Genomic DNA, 18171 nt, shown 5'->3' with positions numbered 1-18171 from the left:
AGAGTGAAAGGGTGATTATCGCTGGCGACTCAAACATGGCTGGGTGCTCAAAAGCAATTGTGGAGAGGGTGAAAGGCGACAAAAGAGTGGCGGTAGGGACATTTCCAGGGCAGACACTGGGTTCTGTCATGGAGCGAGCAAAAGAAAAGCTCACGAAAAATGCCCACGTGCGCAACCTTGTCGTAGTAGCAGGTGGGCTAAATGACGTCCTGAACAGGAAAGGGCCAGGACTAGCCCAGCGCTTGGCGAAGGGGGTGGACGACTTGCGCGAGCTATCCCCTCAGGTGCAGATCGTGGTGTGCACGGTGCCGGAGGTGCCTGTGCGTGACAGTCACGTACAAAGAGCCGTAATGGCTGCCAATGAGGCAATATGGAAAATGAGCCGAGAGAAAGGCTTCGAGGTTGTCGAAGTAAACAGGGAAGTGAGAAGTTGTGGTGGTTTTAAACGAGATGGGATCCACTTCAATTACAGGCTAGCACGAGAAGTGGGCTGGCGACTTGGGGGTCGCGCTGTTGCTTTTTTAGGGGGCCCGCGGGCGCTCAGGAGGTCAGAGTAGGTAGTAATAAAGAAGGTCCCCTAGGGGAACAGCAGAAGAGCATCGCCGTCGATAAGAGAAAAAGGAGGAAAGCAGGAACAAGAGCTCGCCATGCAATAGGCTACATAAATATGCAGGGCGGCAGAAGAAAGGAAAAGTGGGCAGAGATTGAGGAGCAGTTACATAGAGAACAAATAGGGGTGTATGCGGTTACAGAAACGCACCTTAGAGACTCAGAAGAGCCGCCATTTATTGAGAATTATGTATGGGAAGGGTGCAACAGAACTAAGTCGGAAAGAAAGGGAGGGGGAGTCGGAATGCTCATCCATCAGGGAGCCAAATGGAAAAGAGTAAATTCACAATGTCAAGAGCATCTTTGGTTATCAGGTACAATGAGTGGGAAAGAAACTTGGCTTGGAGTTACGTATTTGTGGACCGGAATAAATTGCACAGAGAAGAATAAAGAGTTAGTGGAATGCATAAGCGCTGATATTAGGGGTTTCGGGAATGGTGCTGAGATAGTCCTATTAGGTGACATGAATGCCCACATACAGGATTTAGATGGCTATACCGACAATAATGGGAAGTCAATGCTAGACCTTTGCGAGCAACATAACCTCGTGATCGTGAATACAGGGCCTAAGTGTGAAGGACAGATCACGTGGGAAGTGGGAAACCGGCAATCGACCATTGATTACTGTCTGATGACAGAAGGAATTTATGATAAGTTGAGAGAAATGGTCATCGATGAGGAAGGGTTTAGCAGCATAGGGAGTGACCATAAACGCATCATTTTGAAAATGGGATATGTAGTTGGGAAAGAGAGCAACGAAAGCAAAATGGCCAGCCCAAATTTGAACGCTGAACAAATAGCAAATATAGTCACTAGAGTGGAGGAAGAAATTGGCAAGTCGCCAAGTAAGGGGTGGGAATATGGTGAGCTTCTAAGTGTAGTAACGACAGAAATACGGAAAGAGAAACAACACGTTCATTGGAAAGGAAAAAAGAAACCGAAAAGCTGGTGGAACAAGGAGATACGAGAAGCGATCGCCGAAAGACAGAAAGCATCTCGAGAGCACAGGCAGGCAAAGAAGGCGCAGTTGCCACAGGATGAAGTAACCGGTAAATGGGAAATATACCGGGAGAAAAAGTCTATGGTTCAAATACTGGTGCAAGCAAAATTAAAAGGTGAAAGTGAAAGTTGGTTGTCAGAAATACGTGAGAAAAAGAAGGCCGCACCTAGAATATTTTGGAATCACATAAAATTATTAAGCAGGAAATCAACAACAATACAACAACATATCCTAGACGAAGATGAAAACAGACTGGAAGGAGAAGCAGCAATAAATTACATCCAAAAAGTAACAGCCGAATCTTTCCAAGGCAAGGACGAGGTTGTATTTGAAGAAAAAAAGAGCATGAAAGAGACCCAAGGGGGAAAGGAGCTAGTGCTTACAAATTTAAACTGGAAGAAAGCGGAAGAGAAAATTCCTAAGCGCACAGCCACAGGGCTAGACGAGGTTCCCGTTAGGCTGGTAAATGAACTGGGACCAAAAAGTAAGGAAGCTCTCGTGAAAGCAGTTGAAAAAACTTTAAAAGATAGACGAATACCAGACAGTTGGCGACAAAGTAGAATGAATTTAATTTATAAAGGTAAGGGGGAGAAAGACAGAATTCACTCGTATAGACCGTTGACCATTACATCGGTAATATACAGGCTAGCAATGCAGGCAATCAAATTAAAGCTTCAAGCATGGGCAGAAAATAATGACATTTTGGGAGAGCTTCAGAATGGCTTTAGAATAGGTAGGCGTTTGGATGATAACTTGTTTGTTCTTACTCAGTCTATTGAAATATCCAAAGCAGAAAGCAGACCGTTGTATGTGGCCTTTTTGGACATTACAGGAGCATACGACAACGTAGACCGCAGCATTTTGTGGGATATTCTGGAAGGGGAAGGCTTAGGTAACGATTGTATACAGCTTTTGAGAGAGATTTACCTAGAAAATACTGTTTGCGTTGAATGGGAAGGGATGAGGAGCGCGGAGAAAGTTCATATCAACAAGGGACTGAGGCAGGGGTGCCCTTTATCCCCGCTGCTGTTTATGATGTACATGGTGAGGATGGAGAGGGCGCTAGAAGGAAGTAATATCGGGTTTAATCTCTCATACAAACAGGCAGGTACAGTAATAGAGCAGCAACTCCCAGGTTTATTTTATGCGGACGACATTGTGTTGCTCGCAAACAAGCAAAGTGATTTGCAACGTCTGGCTAATATCTGTGGACAGGAAGGCAACAATTTAGGTTTGAAATTTAGTGTTAGAAAATCAGGTGTTATTGTATTCAATGAAAACAGTGAACAGACAGTGGAGATACAGGGCCAAGAAATACCTCGGGTAACAGAATATAAATACCTAGGTATATGGATAAACGAAGGCAACGGATATATGGAAACACAGGAAAAAACCATAACAGTCAAGGGGAAGAGAAATGCAGCCATAATGAAGCACAGAGCGCTATGGGGATACAATAGGTACGAGGTCCTCCGAGGTATGTGGAAAGGGGTAATGGTTCCAGGACTTACTTTTGCAAATGCGGTTGTTTGCTTTAAATCAGGGGTACAATCAGGACTCGACGGGAACCAGAGGTCAGTGGGTCGCCTCGCATTGGGCGCTCACGGGAAGACTACAAATGAAGCTGTGCAAGGGGATATGGGCTGGACTAGTTTTGAAGTGAGGGAAGCTCGCAGTAAAATTGAGTATGAAGAACGGCTGAGGAATATGGAGGAAAGTAAATGGGCTGGGAGAGTGTTCAGGTATCTATACAGGCAAAACATTGATTCACAGTGGAGGAAAAGAACTAGGAAGCTTACCAGCAAGTATGCGGCCTGTGGGGGTGGGCAACACAGCAACAAAGAAGGTCAAGCGGAAAGTCAGAGAGGCTGAATTAATCTCATGGGTGGCGGCAATGGAAAAGAAACCTGCCATGAGTAACTACTTAAGGGGAAAAAAACGAAATTAGGAAAGAAACCATTTATGATAACTCAAAGGGAAGCTCATTACTTTTCGAAGCGAGATCGGGATGCCTTAGAACACGCACGTATAAAGCGAGATATAAGAAGGAAGAAGAAGCATGTGCTTGCTGCGGTAAAGCTAGGGAAACGACGGAGCATATTTTATTAGAATGTGAAGACATCTATCCAGCGGTCGATTTGGGCACCACTGGCCTCCTTGAAGCCCTTGGGTTCAGCGGGAGCAGTGGTAAAGCAAACAGGTCCGCAATAGACATCAGTAAGAGGCGATTGGAGGATTGGTGGAAGAAAAGTAGGGAAACGACAAAGGACGGAGACGTACAAAAGCACAGTTCGCAATAGGGTATCAGAAAATTTGGACGTGGTAGTTCATAGTGTGTTTTTTCCTTTTCTCATGGGTTAACCTAGGTAGGATATTAGGCAGCATAGTAGCAAGAGCTTGGTGGCGCAAGCCACCGCCCCGTTCCAAAGGGGACGCTCATAACATCCATCCATCCATTCGCCGTCATTGAGTGAGATCTGTTGTTTGCACGTACGCGCGTGAGCCAGTGCTTCCTAATTTAAGGAGTAAGCGAATGTTTACTGCAGTTTATTCAGCCGATGAAACAACGAACCTTGGTTCGAGCAATAGTTGGTGCAGTGGTTCATGCAGCATTGGGGCGAAACTGTTGTATTTTTGTTTTTATATTTCTAGGGGGTTCCAAAGCAGTGTTGCGTACGCTAATATTTGTTTCTGGCCGCGGAACGCAACGCACTGCGGTAGCCCAGTGGCTTTGGTGTTGCGCTGCTGAGCTCGAGGTGACGGGTCCAATCACAACCGCGGCAGTCACATTCCAACGGGGGCAGAATGCGAAAACGCGCGTAACCGTGCATTCCGTACACGTTAAATAACCCGAGCTGCTGAAAATAAATCTGCAGCTTTCCATTACCGTGCGCCTCATAACAAGATATTGATTATGGAACTTAAATCTTCAAAATTTAGTTTAAGTCGCGGAATTACATTTACAATCGACACTGTTGACTGCACCTACTGAACTTATCTCTTTGCTGTGCTCTCTTTAGTAGCCAATACTTTTTTTTAGATTTACTTATGGTCAGAATCCAGTGTGACAAAGCCAAGTTTTCCTTATCATGGGAATCCAGCTATCGCTTAAGCGTGTGAGGTATCAACAAACATGGTCAAGGAAAATCAATATATAGAGTTCGAAGTAATTGCAGAACATGACAAGGATGAAAGAATGATACACGGCATTACAACCAGGACAGGAACCCGAGGGCCTGCCTAAAACAGAAGAGTTTATTTGGTATTTCTTCTCCTGCATTAAAATCTTTCTCTCGCCAGACTCATGTCGAATATCAGAGGAATGGCGATCTTCCATGACTCTTAGCGTGCTATTGAGAGTCAAACGACCCATGCGGGAATGTTGACTCTTCTATCTGACTCTACTCGCGCAAAAGTGGGTCTTCGGAAGAAAAAAGAGAGTCAAGTTGCCGTGACTCACCTTTTACTCTCTTTTTTCTTAGAGTGCAAATAAGCAAATACAAATACAATATTTTGGCTAAGAAATACATGTTTGTAACATTGTGACAGTGATATCGGACGCAGAATAAAAGAAAGACTATAGTATGTATTCTAGAACAGTGTGACAATGTTTGAACGACACCACTAAGATTCAATTTCATAAAAAGTTTTTAATGCGTTCCTAAAAGCCTTTAATGCTACTCGACTGCAAGACATCTACGCCCACAAACTGTTCCATTCCTTAATCGTTCATGGAAAAAATGAGTAAGCGTACATGTCCAGATATGCTTTTCGAATTGAGAACAAGCAATGACTGCTTGACCTGACGTTTCTAGCCTGTCTGGGAGCAATATAGGGTGTGGTTTCAATATTGAAGTGGCCTTTTGATAACAAAAGACAGAAATATAAGTCTAGCCAACTTCCGCCGTTGAGCCAGTGGAGGCAAATCAAGCAACCGAAGCATTTCAGAAACCGAGTCAGTACGATAATACCGGGAAAGAATGAATCTTGCGGATTTTCTCTGTATCTTCTCAATGCGATTGATGAATCCTGGTTGAAACGGATCCCAAATGATACTGGCATTCTCTCACGTCGGTCTAATGTAAGTTAAATATGCAAGTTGCTTGACAGGTGTGGTTGCTAGCTTTAATTTTCGGCGGAGGAACCACAACGTTCTTTCTGCAGCTCCACAAATTCTGTCTATACGTGTGATTTCCAACTTAAGTCTTTCGAAATTGTTAAACCTAGGTATTTTATCGTTCCAGCTTCAGTTAGAATTGTTGAATTCATCTCATAATTACACTCAATAACAAGCTTTGTTTTGTTTGTAAATCTAAGCATGACTGATTTAGATTCGTTAATTTTCATTTTACATTTTGCGGCCCAGACTTTTACAGCTTTAAGGGCTTGACTAAGTGACGCCTGATCGTTTTGGTTATTGATTTCACGATATAATAAACATTCGTTTGCAAATAACCGGATGGTTATGTCGTTACTTATGCGATGAGCAACATCATTTATGGAAACTAGAAAAAGAAGTGGTTCTAAAACGGATCCCTGTGGAACTGCTGATGTTTTTTTTTAATTGGTTAGATTTGTTACCATCTATTTCAACGTATTGTGTCCTATCTCTAATATATGAGCGGATCCACATAACAACATCATAATTTATATTCATTTCCATCAGTTAATAATTAATTCGTTATGTACGACCAGATCGAAAGCTTTCGAGTAATCTAAAAATATTGCGTCGACCTACTTTCTATTGTTCAAGGGAGCTGAAAAATCGTTGATCGTTTCTATCAACTGTGTGACAGTCGAAAGATGCTGTCGAAATCCGTGCTGATTGGGAAAAAAAGCTTTCTTGTCTTCAAGGTAGGTGTAGATTGACTTTGAAACTATGTGTTCAAGTAGTTTCCAGCATGCACACGTGAGTGAAATTGGCCGATAGTTTCCAATATGCTGCCTTTCCCCAGACTTGTGAACCGGAACCACTTTTGCGACTAGCCAGTCATCAGGGACCCGTTTTTGTGTTAGCCAAGCATTAAAAGTGATCTCTAGATAGTGGGCTACTCATTCCGCATATCTGCGCACAAAGGCATTTGGTATGCGCCGTCTGGACCAACAGATTTCTTATCGTTAAATTAAAGCAAAAGAGCTACAATGCCTTCATGCGAAATTTGAATATTAGGCATTGGTGATGTGTACGGGGATTCTAGGGAGAGGGAAGGAAAACCATCTATAGAAATGTCAGTAAAGACAGATTGAAAAAAATCATTAAAACATATTGCCATACGCGAGTTGTCCGTCACAAGTGCGCCATTAGCGACAATATCATTTGGACCTTCGTTATTACGCAACAAATGGCGCCAAACACTGCGGATCGTACTTCATAAAATTAATTAATGTCACGTCATGGTAATTTGTTTTAGCAGCAGACATATCTGTGCGCAATATAGAGCTTAGCGCCGAAATTTTATTATGATCTTTCTTGACTTCTGTCTCTCACGGTTAATTTTCCGCTTTAAATGTATAATTACGCGGCTTATCCACGGGTTCTGTTTATTTATTTTCTTCTTCCGAGTTGGCACCAATCTGTTTACTCCGTGAAAAACAATATATTTAAATGCAATCCACATCGCATTGAGGTCATCCGTCGAATTGAATCCATCAAAACACAACGAAAGATGATCAACAATGCTTGTGACCTCGGCTCTATCAAAACACAGAACATGCGTAGTACTACCAGCCCCCTTCGGGTATACAGCGGTACACTTTATCTCCACATAAACTAGCTCATGATCCGAGAGGCCGGTTTCAACCAATACGTCATAGTCTTCAAATCACCCGTCCAAGAACACCAAATCTAATATATATCTTGATTTCTCAACTACGCGTGTGCACTCGTGAGCTACCTGTTGTAAATACTTACTGAAAGCTATTTCTAGAAGTAGTTCATAATGGGTATCTTCGCGAGACTGAGCGCTGAGTGTGGACCAATCAATCTCTGGCAAATTGAAATCCCCAGCAATAATTATGCGACAGCTGCGCTTTTTAAAGCTTTCTAAGTAAAGCTGCATATATTCAACATAGGAAATGGGTGATTTAGGCGGTCTATAAGCAGTTCCAAGGATTATCCTTGTTTTATCTAGCTTAATTTCACACCAGATTCTTTCATGTGTTGGAATGCCAGTCATTTGCACACAGTCAATATCAGCCTTGAATACGACAGCAACTCCGCCCCCACGAGCATCGCGGTCTCTGCGTATGATTTTATAATTAGGTGGTACGAGCTCTTGGAGCTCGTACCACCTATTTCGAGCAGCCACGTTTCGGTTATTGTAAGCACACGAGGATCGTAAGTAGCCAGGATATATTCTAAGTCTCCAATTTTGTTTGCTAAACTTCTAGCATTTAAATTGATCAAGCGGAAGGCATTCGAATCACATTCTTTGTTCCGTCAGTCACCCCTACCGGCAGCAGGGCGTCTGTTGGGATGCGGAACCTTCACACAGCTGCGCTTTGATTGGTCCCACGTGTGCATGTCACAGTTGTCGCAATTCAAGCGCACGGGGCGCCCGCCCACCCTTTCTTGCTTCGCGGAATCCCAAAGCATTTTACACTCTGCCAGTGTTTCTTTTGAAAAATCATAATTTTGAGTGGTTGGAGGCGAGAAAAAAGAAACAGAAATAGTACAGTCGCATCAATTCACGCAAGCTATTTGAGGTTTGTAGATATATTTACTTTCTTACTTTCCCGTCACCTGATCATTCTCCGGTGACAATCTCCTTGATCCAGGCCGTCGTCCGTCAAGAGTTGTCCAAGGTCGGCCTGCAATCCATTCGTCCCGTACGCTCGGAACCTCTTTCTGCACGCACGTCCCCACCGCGCTCTTCTTACTCCTCTTATGGACAACGCAACCCCTCCGAATGGCGAATCGTGGACGACAAGGCGATCTGTTTTAACTGCCGACGCATTGACATGTCGCTCGCCACTGCCGCAGCCGCTGGACTTCTCCGACGCGCTATTCTCCTGATTATCACCCTCGCCCCTCTAGCGCATCCTTTTCCTTCGTCCCTTCTATTCCCGCTCCATCATCTGACCCTGCGACACCTTTGACACGACCTCGCTACTCCCGCTCGCCTTCTCCCTCCCGTCGTCATTCTCGTTCGCCCCCGTCACGTCGCGCTCCTTCTCCGACCTACTCGCCGCACCCCCGACCGGAAAACTAGACTGCGCAGCTTCTGGAGGTGAAGCTGCAATGACGACATTGACACGAAATCCTCGCTTCACCTTACCATCGAACAAGAATCTTTTGGACGTTCTCGTCGATAATGTTCCTGTGTGCGCGTTGATTGACACCGGGGCGCATGTGTCCATTATGAGTGCTGCTCTTCGCCGTCGGCTCAAGAAAGTTCTGACACCCGCCCCGAACCGAGTTGTACAAGTCGCCGACGGAGGGACTGTCGCTATTGTTGGCATGTGCTCTGCCCGACTCACCATTACTGATAGACACAACATCATTCTCTTTACCGTCATCGAGCATTGCCCTCACGAACTCATTCTCGGTCTGGATCATTCTGTCCTCATTGACTGTTCGAGCGGCTCCCTTCGCCTTGACTTGCCTCTTCTTGCCGACCCTGCGGACCCACCTCCAAACCGTTTAAGCTGCATGGATTTTATTCGCCTACCACCTCAGTCTGTGACACACGTCGACTTGTTGTCCTCACCAGCTGTACCTGACGGTAATTACGTGGTCACACCAATTCCGGCAGTTATACTTACACGTGGTGTTACCGTGCCGCACACTGTGCTGACAATTACTGGCAACCGCACCTGCCTTCCCCTTGTCAATTTTGCGTTAACCGCGCAAGTTTTGCCTCAGGGGATTTCATTGGCTATAATTAGTGCTTTGCAGGATGATGAGGTCGAGCCATTCACAGTGGAAGATCGTCACAGCTCAGCCCATACCATGACGTCATCGCACGGTACTAACGTCGACATTCAGAAGATGGTTTCCTCTGACCTTACACCTGCTCAAGCTGAAGCTCTTTGCCGCGTTCTTGAAAGCTATCGCGACATTTTTGACTTTGACAATGGACCCTTAGGTCAAACGTCCGTCGTGACCCATCGCATAAACACTGGCGATGCGAACCCTATTCACCGACGTCCATATCGTGTTTCTGCGTCCGAACGAGCTGCTATCCAACAAGAAGTCAAAAAGATGCTTGCAAAGGACATTATCGAACCTTCCTGTAGTCCCTGGGCTTCTCCCGTCGTACTTGTCAAAAAGAAGGATGGGACGTGGCGTTTTTGTGCAGATTATCGCCACCTGAACAAAATCACAAAAAAGGACGTGTACCCTTTGCCACGTATTCATGACGCTCTAGACTGCCTGTACGGTGCCACCTATTTTTCTTCTATCGACTTACGGTCCGGCTATTGGCAGATATCCGTCGACGACATGGACCGAGAGAAGACTGCATTTTTTACCCCTGACGGCCTTTATCAGTTCAAGGTGGTGCCTTTCGGTCTCTGTAACGCGCCCGCCACCTTCGAACGAATGATGGACCCTTTGCTTCAGGGATTCAAGTGGTTCACCTGTTTGTGCTATCTGGACGACGTCATCGTTTATTCGCCCACATTTGACACGCATCTAGACCGTCTTTCAGCGATTCTTGACGTCTTCCGCCACGCCGCTCTCCAGCTGAACTCGTCAAAATGTCCCTTCGCTCGCCGCCAAATCACCGTCCTTGGACACCTCGTGGACGCTAGAGGCGTGAGACCTGATCCGGACGAAATTCACGCCGTTACGAACTTTCCTGTTCCGATGTCTACCAAGGACGTTCGTAGTTTCGTAGGGCTGTGCTCTTATTTCCGATGCTTTGTGAAAGATTTTGCGACCATCGCACATCCCCTTACCGACCTCTTGAAGAAAGACGCCCCATTTTCTTGGGGACCTGACCATGCCGAATCTTTTTCGCAACTCACTACTCTCCTTACCACGCCTCCAATTCTGGCCCACTTTGACCCGTCTGCCTCAACGGAAGTTCGAACTGATGCCAGTGGTCACGGAATAGGAGCAGTGTTAGCACAGTGCCAGCGTGGACATGATCGCGTTATAGCCTATGCCAGCCGACTTCTATCACCCGCCGAGCGCAATTATTCAATCACAGAGCGCGAGTGCCTCGCTCTTGTGTGGGCTGTTGCGAAGTTTCGTCCATACTTGTACGGACGCCCCTTCTGTGTCATCACTGATCACCACGCGCTCTGCTAGCTATCCTCGCTCAAGGACCCCACGGGACGACTCGCTCGCTGGGCGTTACGCCTGCAAGAATATACCTTCTCCGTGGTATATAAGACGGGACGCTTGCACCAGGATGCCGATAGTTTGTGCCGCTACCCCGTCGACGAACCGGCTGATGCGGACGCCATCGCTTGCGTTTTCTCTGTGTCCCAGTTGCTTGAAATCGGCAACGAGCAACGCCGCGATCCTTCATTACGAGCCCTCATCGACCATCTGGAGTCAACGCCTGGCAACGCCTCTCGCCGTATGTTTCTCCTTAAGGAGGGGACATTATACCGCCGCAATCTAGATTCACACAGCCTTGACCTTCTGCTCGTAATTCCAACACACCTGCGTTCGACTGTCCTCCAACAACTTCACGACGCTCCCTTGGCTGGACACTTGGGCGTCTCGCGCACATACGACCGTGCACGACGTCGATTCTTTTGGCCGGCTCTCGCCCGCTCCATGCGGCGGTACGCTGCCGCTTGTGAGCCCTGTCAGCGCCGGAAGAAGCCCTCCACACCTCCAGCTGGATGTCTCCAGCCGATCGACATCCCACCGGAACCCTTTTTCCGTGTTGGTCTAGACCTTCTTGGACCGTTTCCTCTCTCGGGCTCCGGAAATAAATGGGTCGCCGTCGCTACTGATTATGCTACGCGGTACGCAATCACCAGAGCCCTTCCGACAAGTTGTGCTACTGACGTTGCTGACTTTCTGCTCTATCACATCATTTTAGTGCACGGTGCTCCGCGCCAATTACTCACTGACCGTGGCCGCAGCTTTCCGTCGGCAGTCGTTGAGGACATCCGCTCCTGCTCGACAAAGCACAAGTTCAGCACGTCCTACCACCCACAGACCAACGGCCTCACGGAGCGCCTCAACCGGACCATCACCGACATGCTTTCGAAGTACGTTGCGACCGACCACCACGACTGGGATCTTCACTTACCATATGTGACGTTCGCGTATAATTCATCGCGTCACGACACCGCTGGCTATTCACCATTCTACCTCCTATATGGCCGAGAACCCGCGTTGCCCTTAGACACTTTGTTGCCCTCGGCCACACGTTCAGCCACTGCATACGCCCGCGACGCGATCGCACACGCCGACCACGCGCGCCAGCTCACCCGCACCCGTCTCGAGGCCTCACAGGAGCATCAGAGACGCCTCTATGATTGCCACCATCGCGACGTGCACTTTACTCCGGGTTCTCTGTTGCTTCTCTGGTCACCCATTCGACGTGTGGGCCTTTCCGAAAAGCTGCTGTCGCGCTACACTGGCGCATACCGTGTGGTGCGACAAGTGACCGATGTCACATATGAAGTCATCCCCGCCGACCTCTCAGCGTCATCGTCGGCTGCAAGTGACATCATTCACGTGGCAAGGCCATACCACACACCTTTCACGGCGGATGTGTAGGTTCAGCACCGGGACGGTGCTTCTACTGCCGGGGGTGATGCTACGGAACAGCCGCCACAGTGTGGCTGCACTGAGGAGGAAGAAGACGCCGTCAGCCGGCTTGATATAGCGTCGCCATTTTGGCCTTCCGTTAGCTTCCCTGTAAATAAATTGTACATAGCATTGGGCTTCAGCTACACGTAACAATATTCTGACGAACTGCATTTTCCTTTGTATAGTGACGCGTTTTTTCGGGCCCTTTTACTGAGAAATAGCGGATAGTTAATTTCGTCTCGTTAATTTCGCTGTATAGCGATGTCTGTAGAACAGACATGGCTATACCGTGCTGCTGAGTGCATTTTCTACTTAGTTTTGCGCGATTAGTGAAATAACGTCGATAAAAGAAGCTTTTATTCTTTTAGTGACAATTTGCTATTGAGACAATGTCATTCACCGCACTTTGTATTCACTGTCTTCCTAATATGTTATTTTCTGCATTCCTACTACATTTCTGTAGCCACTCCTGTCTAAGGCGTCTTACCACAGGCGCGTAGTAACCTTGAAATAAATAAATAAATAAATATATAAATAAATAAATATATAAATAAATAAATAAATAAATAAATAAATAAATAAATGTAGAAATTGGAGGGTTATTGCTCTGAAGGAGGCCCCTAGGTACGCCTGTTCCAAAGCTTAAAACTTTAACGGGGATAAAGCGGCTCACTCAACCTCTTAGTTAATAACTTATCCTTCACTCGCATATTCAGTGCCGCACGCATAATTTTCGTAGACTTACAGTTTTTCTTGAACCAATGATATAGACAGGCCGCGAACCTGTATGAATAAATCTGGCGGGAAACGCAATCGGGTGATAAGTTCGGGCGCCCTCGACCCCGAGAATGTTGCGTCCACAAAAAATGCGCTCCAAGAAGGTTTCTGCGAGCAATAACGCGCACAACGAGATGCTCAGGCACAAAGAAATACGTGCGCACAAGGCAAAAGTGCGCCGTTTCTCATGGCATCGGCTCCAATCGCGCTGCCAATAGCAACCGGTAATTTAGTAAGCAGACGGTTCACTGAAGGTAACAATAAAAATTCAAACAGCGCATCGGTCCCGTCGTTTATGCGCTGTTTGAATTTTTATTGTTACCATGCAACACCAACTCGCCCAATCCGCTGCCCTTTTGCGGTTCACTGAAGGTTACTTGTGTTTGAAAAAAAAAAAAAACGGTCACCGCAATACACAAACACTTAAATCTAGCAGCATTCGAGCATAATAACAACCCACGTGAAAGAGGCTGTTGCTCACACATTTATTTATTTATTTTTATTTTTATGTTTTTTTAGTTTTTTCATCGGAGCTTACGTTGAAAAGCGATTATTCAAGCGTACTTCATCGTGCATGATTATGAATTCTGTGCGCCACATATAACAGCCATAAATCTTTCTACGGTAAATTTCATTCAACAAGAAGCGATGCAAATTCATTACAACTTATCCCTAGCACTCGTATTGTCTACGGCGAGGAAAAAGGCGCCACGAAGTACTCGTGCTGGTTCAGAAGTGACTGAGCGGAAATTGAAGCGATGTACCTGTGAGAGGCAGAGAAGCGTGTCTTACGCAGCAACGACGCAGGGTATACAGCGACCTAGCACAATGCGGGCACGGGATATACGATCGTGAGGTATACATGTACGGAAGGAATGAGAAAAAAAAAAAAACAAGACACTTATGAAGCGCGAAAATAAGCTCTGCATCACCTTCCCGGTCGTCCTGGGCGTTTTCCGCAGAAGAGGGCTTTCACGGATCCACGCGGTTGGGCTTCCAAATGGACAGATCCGGCGTTGGCTACAACTTCCTGCTGACAGGAACGTCTCTCTTCATTTTGCCGCATCTGAGCCCCGAAGTGGTGCTTTGACTCCGAGAGGTTCTCTGAGTTGGTTTCATCCTCTGTTCTTTATTATTATTTTTTGCTTCTTTCGTGGCTCAAATGAGAGCGGTATAGTGGGAGCTTCATTCAGCCGGCATCGCCCGAAGGTAAGGAAAACACCGGCAGTGGCGCCCCTTCCAGCTTCCCTCCGGCAGATGAATTAGGAAGACCGTGTGTGTCGCTTCGGCGTAAACACTCGGCCGCGATGTTGACACGGTCCGCGGGCTTCCACGTGGTCACACGAGCGCTGCTCGGGTTCAAGGCGGGCGGGAGGAGACGCAAACTGCGGGCGAGCAAGACAGCACCTATAGCCTCCTGCGATCCTACCGGCGGGATTGATTGACCGGCGGCCATCTGAAAGAGCGTTCGTTGAGAACTCTGTTGCGCAATTATTGCGAATGCGGGCCCTGATTCTTTCATTTCACCTTAGTTCTTTGTTGGGTCCTGTTTAACGTGTGATGCGGTCGAACGGTAGAAGCAAAAATTACTACTCTTATCTTTGTGTTCTAACGGACATATATAAACAAAATATATGCAGAAAAGAAAACGGCTACCACAATTCGTGCATAAATAAATACCAAGTGAAGTGCACAGCAGCACAAGAACACAGGATGCACTTTGCAGTATTTACACCTTTAATTAAGGAGTCCCCCACGTACTAATGTGTACGGGAGGTTGAAAGACTTACCTAAGCTTAAAAAGAGTCCGCGGCACACAGAATAAAAGGCATTAGTGCGTACCTATACATCGCTACGCATCTCAGCCTACCGTCGAGTCTTAGATAAGGTGTTGTGATTTGCCCAACGGGTCACGTGAAACCTCAGCCCTAATGCGGCAAGTATGGCAACAGCGCGAGTTCTGCTGGGAGGCTCTTTGAAGCCGTGATTTCAATGAATACAAAAATATACGAACGAAGAAAGTAACATCGGAGCTATTGAACTACTGAAAAACTCACTTCCATATTCAATGTTTACAATGCGTTCTCGGTTGACCGGCGTCTGTTCATACAAATAATTTGATTATAAAAAGAAGTGCTGACTAATCTGGATAAAGTGTAATATATTAACGGAAGCTGGCCTGCCAATGAAATTCTGTTCTTACTAATGAAAAACTTTGTGAATCAGAAAGGATTTTCGTTTGTAAGTGCACACGGCCATTGGCCGGCCAACCTACACTAACAATAGGTAGACTATCACAATTGGTTGACAGCTGCTCTTACGAACAGTTCTACCGCAAGAAATTTTGTTTTCTTGTGAATACGCGCCCTGGGGCCCGTATTCACAAAAACTGCTTCAGCTTAATCGGTTGACCGTCGGCGGCTGAGCTCATACTCAGAGTCCATTATCAAGCCTCATATATATATATATATATATATATATATATATATATATATATATATATATATATATATATATATATATATATATATATATATATATATATATATATATATATCATCGCCCGCACCGTGCACCGTCATCGCAAGGTAGATTCGCCCGCGCGGTGCGGGTGATGACGGTGCAAACTGCACCACGCGCACCGCTATTCGCGCTGACAGCACTTATGGCTTCGGCGATCTGTGCGACAAGACTCTCCGTAAACTGCAATATTTTAGCTTCGTTTTTATTTTTTATTTCCTCCCTTTCAAATGTAAGAACCAGGACAGAAGCGAAATTATCTCACTAGAGGGGGATCGCGCAGTGCGGCCAAATCGGATGTGCGCGCTTGTCAATGGTGATGACTGGACGGCGCGCACTATATCTTCACTTATGCTTGGGCCACGCGCTCCGCTGTTCAACTTTCATTTGACGCCGATAGTACGTTCAATAAGCACAGTATATTTGACTGACGTTTCGGCTGGTGGACCAGCCTTTGACAAAGGCTGGCCCACCAGCCGAAGCGTCAGTCAAATATACTGTGTGAATATACTGTACATACATATACTGTACTGTTCATATAATATACTGTACATGTTCGTTGGTTTCTCATTATATGACTATATATATATATATATATATATATATATATATATATATATATATATATATATATATATATATAGAGTTTCTCACTACATTACCTAGAGGGAAATCTGGCGCTGCTGCGCTGTGGTATGCATGGGAATGCCGGTATATTGTGGATTCGGATTGGCATCGTTCTCGTAGAGACAGGACGCCTTGAAGACGCGCTTGGCAAGTACCGTTCCGTCTGTCACAGTGATTCATTTTCTACTAGAACAGCACGTGAAAAGCTGTTTTAGATTTATTATTACGCGAAAACATGTTTTGTTTAACTATGAGAACTTGTTATTGCGTGTACGACTACATGTTACGTAAAAAGTATCACCGGGCCGCTAAAGTTGGAGGACAGACGATAAGGCTCCCGCTCGCTTTGAAACAGTCGGTCGTCTGCTCTTGCTTTTCTTCCCTTGGAAATGCATCGTGGGTGAGTAAAGATGTAATATGCGTGAATGGAAACATTTTATGAAGATTTTACTTTGAGAACGCGTCATTTGCGTAGCCATATCCATGTTTTAGACGAAGCCTCTTACAACACCAGCCAACACGAGCCTCGCAGACACATATACCGTCATTCCCATGACGGCACGGTGCCCCCTTAAGAAACTCCCATAGACGGTGGCGCCAGATTACACTCTAGGTGTTATAGTGAGAAACGCTATATATATATATATATATATATATATATATATATATATACACACAACAGGAGGATGTATTTCCTAAGAATTATTTTCTTTCTCATCGCACGTTGCGCTACACTCCTTCCGTAGACACTTGTTAATTCCGGCAGCCTATTCGTATAAAACAACGGTGTGGTCACTTGACCAAGTGATGACAACTCGGTCAACGTTGTGGTCCTTGCCTTGAATCTCTCCGTTCAGTAAACCAGTAAAATGAATGAATGAATGAATGTTGTCTAGAGGCGCAAGAGGCCAGTAAAAGGCTGTTAAATGAAATTACTGGCGCGAAGAACTCACTCGTAGGCTGTGATATTGTTTCATTGACTTTTCACGTGTTCGCTGACCACAATCCGGTGCTTTGCGGTACTTTTCGGCGTTATTCTGGAAAATGCATATTTCATGATATAGTCTATACACAACAGGAACGCGTTGTCAGAATGATGCATTATACTTTACGAACAACTGGCAGCTGTACATATGAACGACCTTACGGCAAGACAGACAAGTCACTTTCTGGTTATTTGTAGAGAGTAGAAGCGTTCTTTGGCGATCATTTATGTTGCACGAAAAGTACCATTAATGTAGTGGCCATACACGGAGAAGGGAGGAGCCATATCGCGGCCATCCTGCGTGCAAAGCTCGAAGCCGGCTCTTGTATAAAATTCATGGTGTTTGCGGAGGTCAGCCCTTGCCTTGCTTTCAAAATTTGTTTTCCTGTGCTCAAAGATGACCTGAGCTTATACTTTCGGCATTCAAGCAAAACTATGGGCCACGTGCTAGCTTGCGGCGGCCTTCCACGGAACATTGCCTTTCTATTGTCGTTATGGAGGAAACAACAGATGGACATACAAGCTATGTGCAGGTCACAGGTAGGACGGCTTCTAATAGCATCACTGTATGTTCCAGTGAGCTCAGCCGAGTCCATAAAGCACATTCGCCTTGCTCCCTTGGGGGCTTTTGTTGTCGGATATTTAAAGGAGTGCTCAATTTTTATTCACATACACCGGGTGAAGCGAATGGCTTCTGCTTACGCCTGTATTGCCGCATCCTGAAATATGCACGAGTAAATCCCGCGCAGCATGCCTGACCGTATTCGTAAATGCTACGAGAAAGGAGCAACTTATATGCATAATATACTATTATGTTTGCTTATACTTAGAGTTAGGAGTGAAGTCAACGGTTGTCTCTGAATGCTCCACACGTATAAGATAATCACAACAAACGACACGTGTTAAAAATGTTTATGTTAAAAAAAGCAA

The 18171-nt window shown here is 45.8% G+C and overlaps 1 protein-coding gene across 1 annotated transcript in view; it reads left to right on the top strand.

Annotated features, from left to right (window-relative positions):
• Nucleotides 1–18171, top strand: part of LOC139049434 (uncharacterized) — a 66921-nt gene that overhangs the window by 38576 nt on the left and 10174 nt on the right. The gene's annotated exons all lie outside the window — the stretch shown is intronic.

This window comes from Dermacentor albipictus, chromosome 1, assembly GCF_038994185.2.
Source record: "Dermacentor albipictus isolate Rhodes 1998 colony chromosome 1, USDA_Dalb.pri_finalv2, whole genome shotgun sequence".
In the NCBI taxonomy this organism is placed as follows: domain Eukaryota; kingdom Metazoa; phylum Arthropoda; class Arachnida; order Ixodida; family Ixodidae; genus Dermacentor; species Dermacentor albipictus.
The sequence above is the reverse complement of the archived record's forward strand: the minus strand, read 5'-3'. Positions and strand labels throughout refer to the sequence as shown.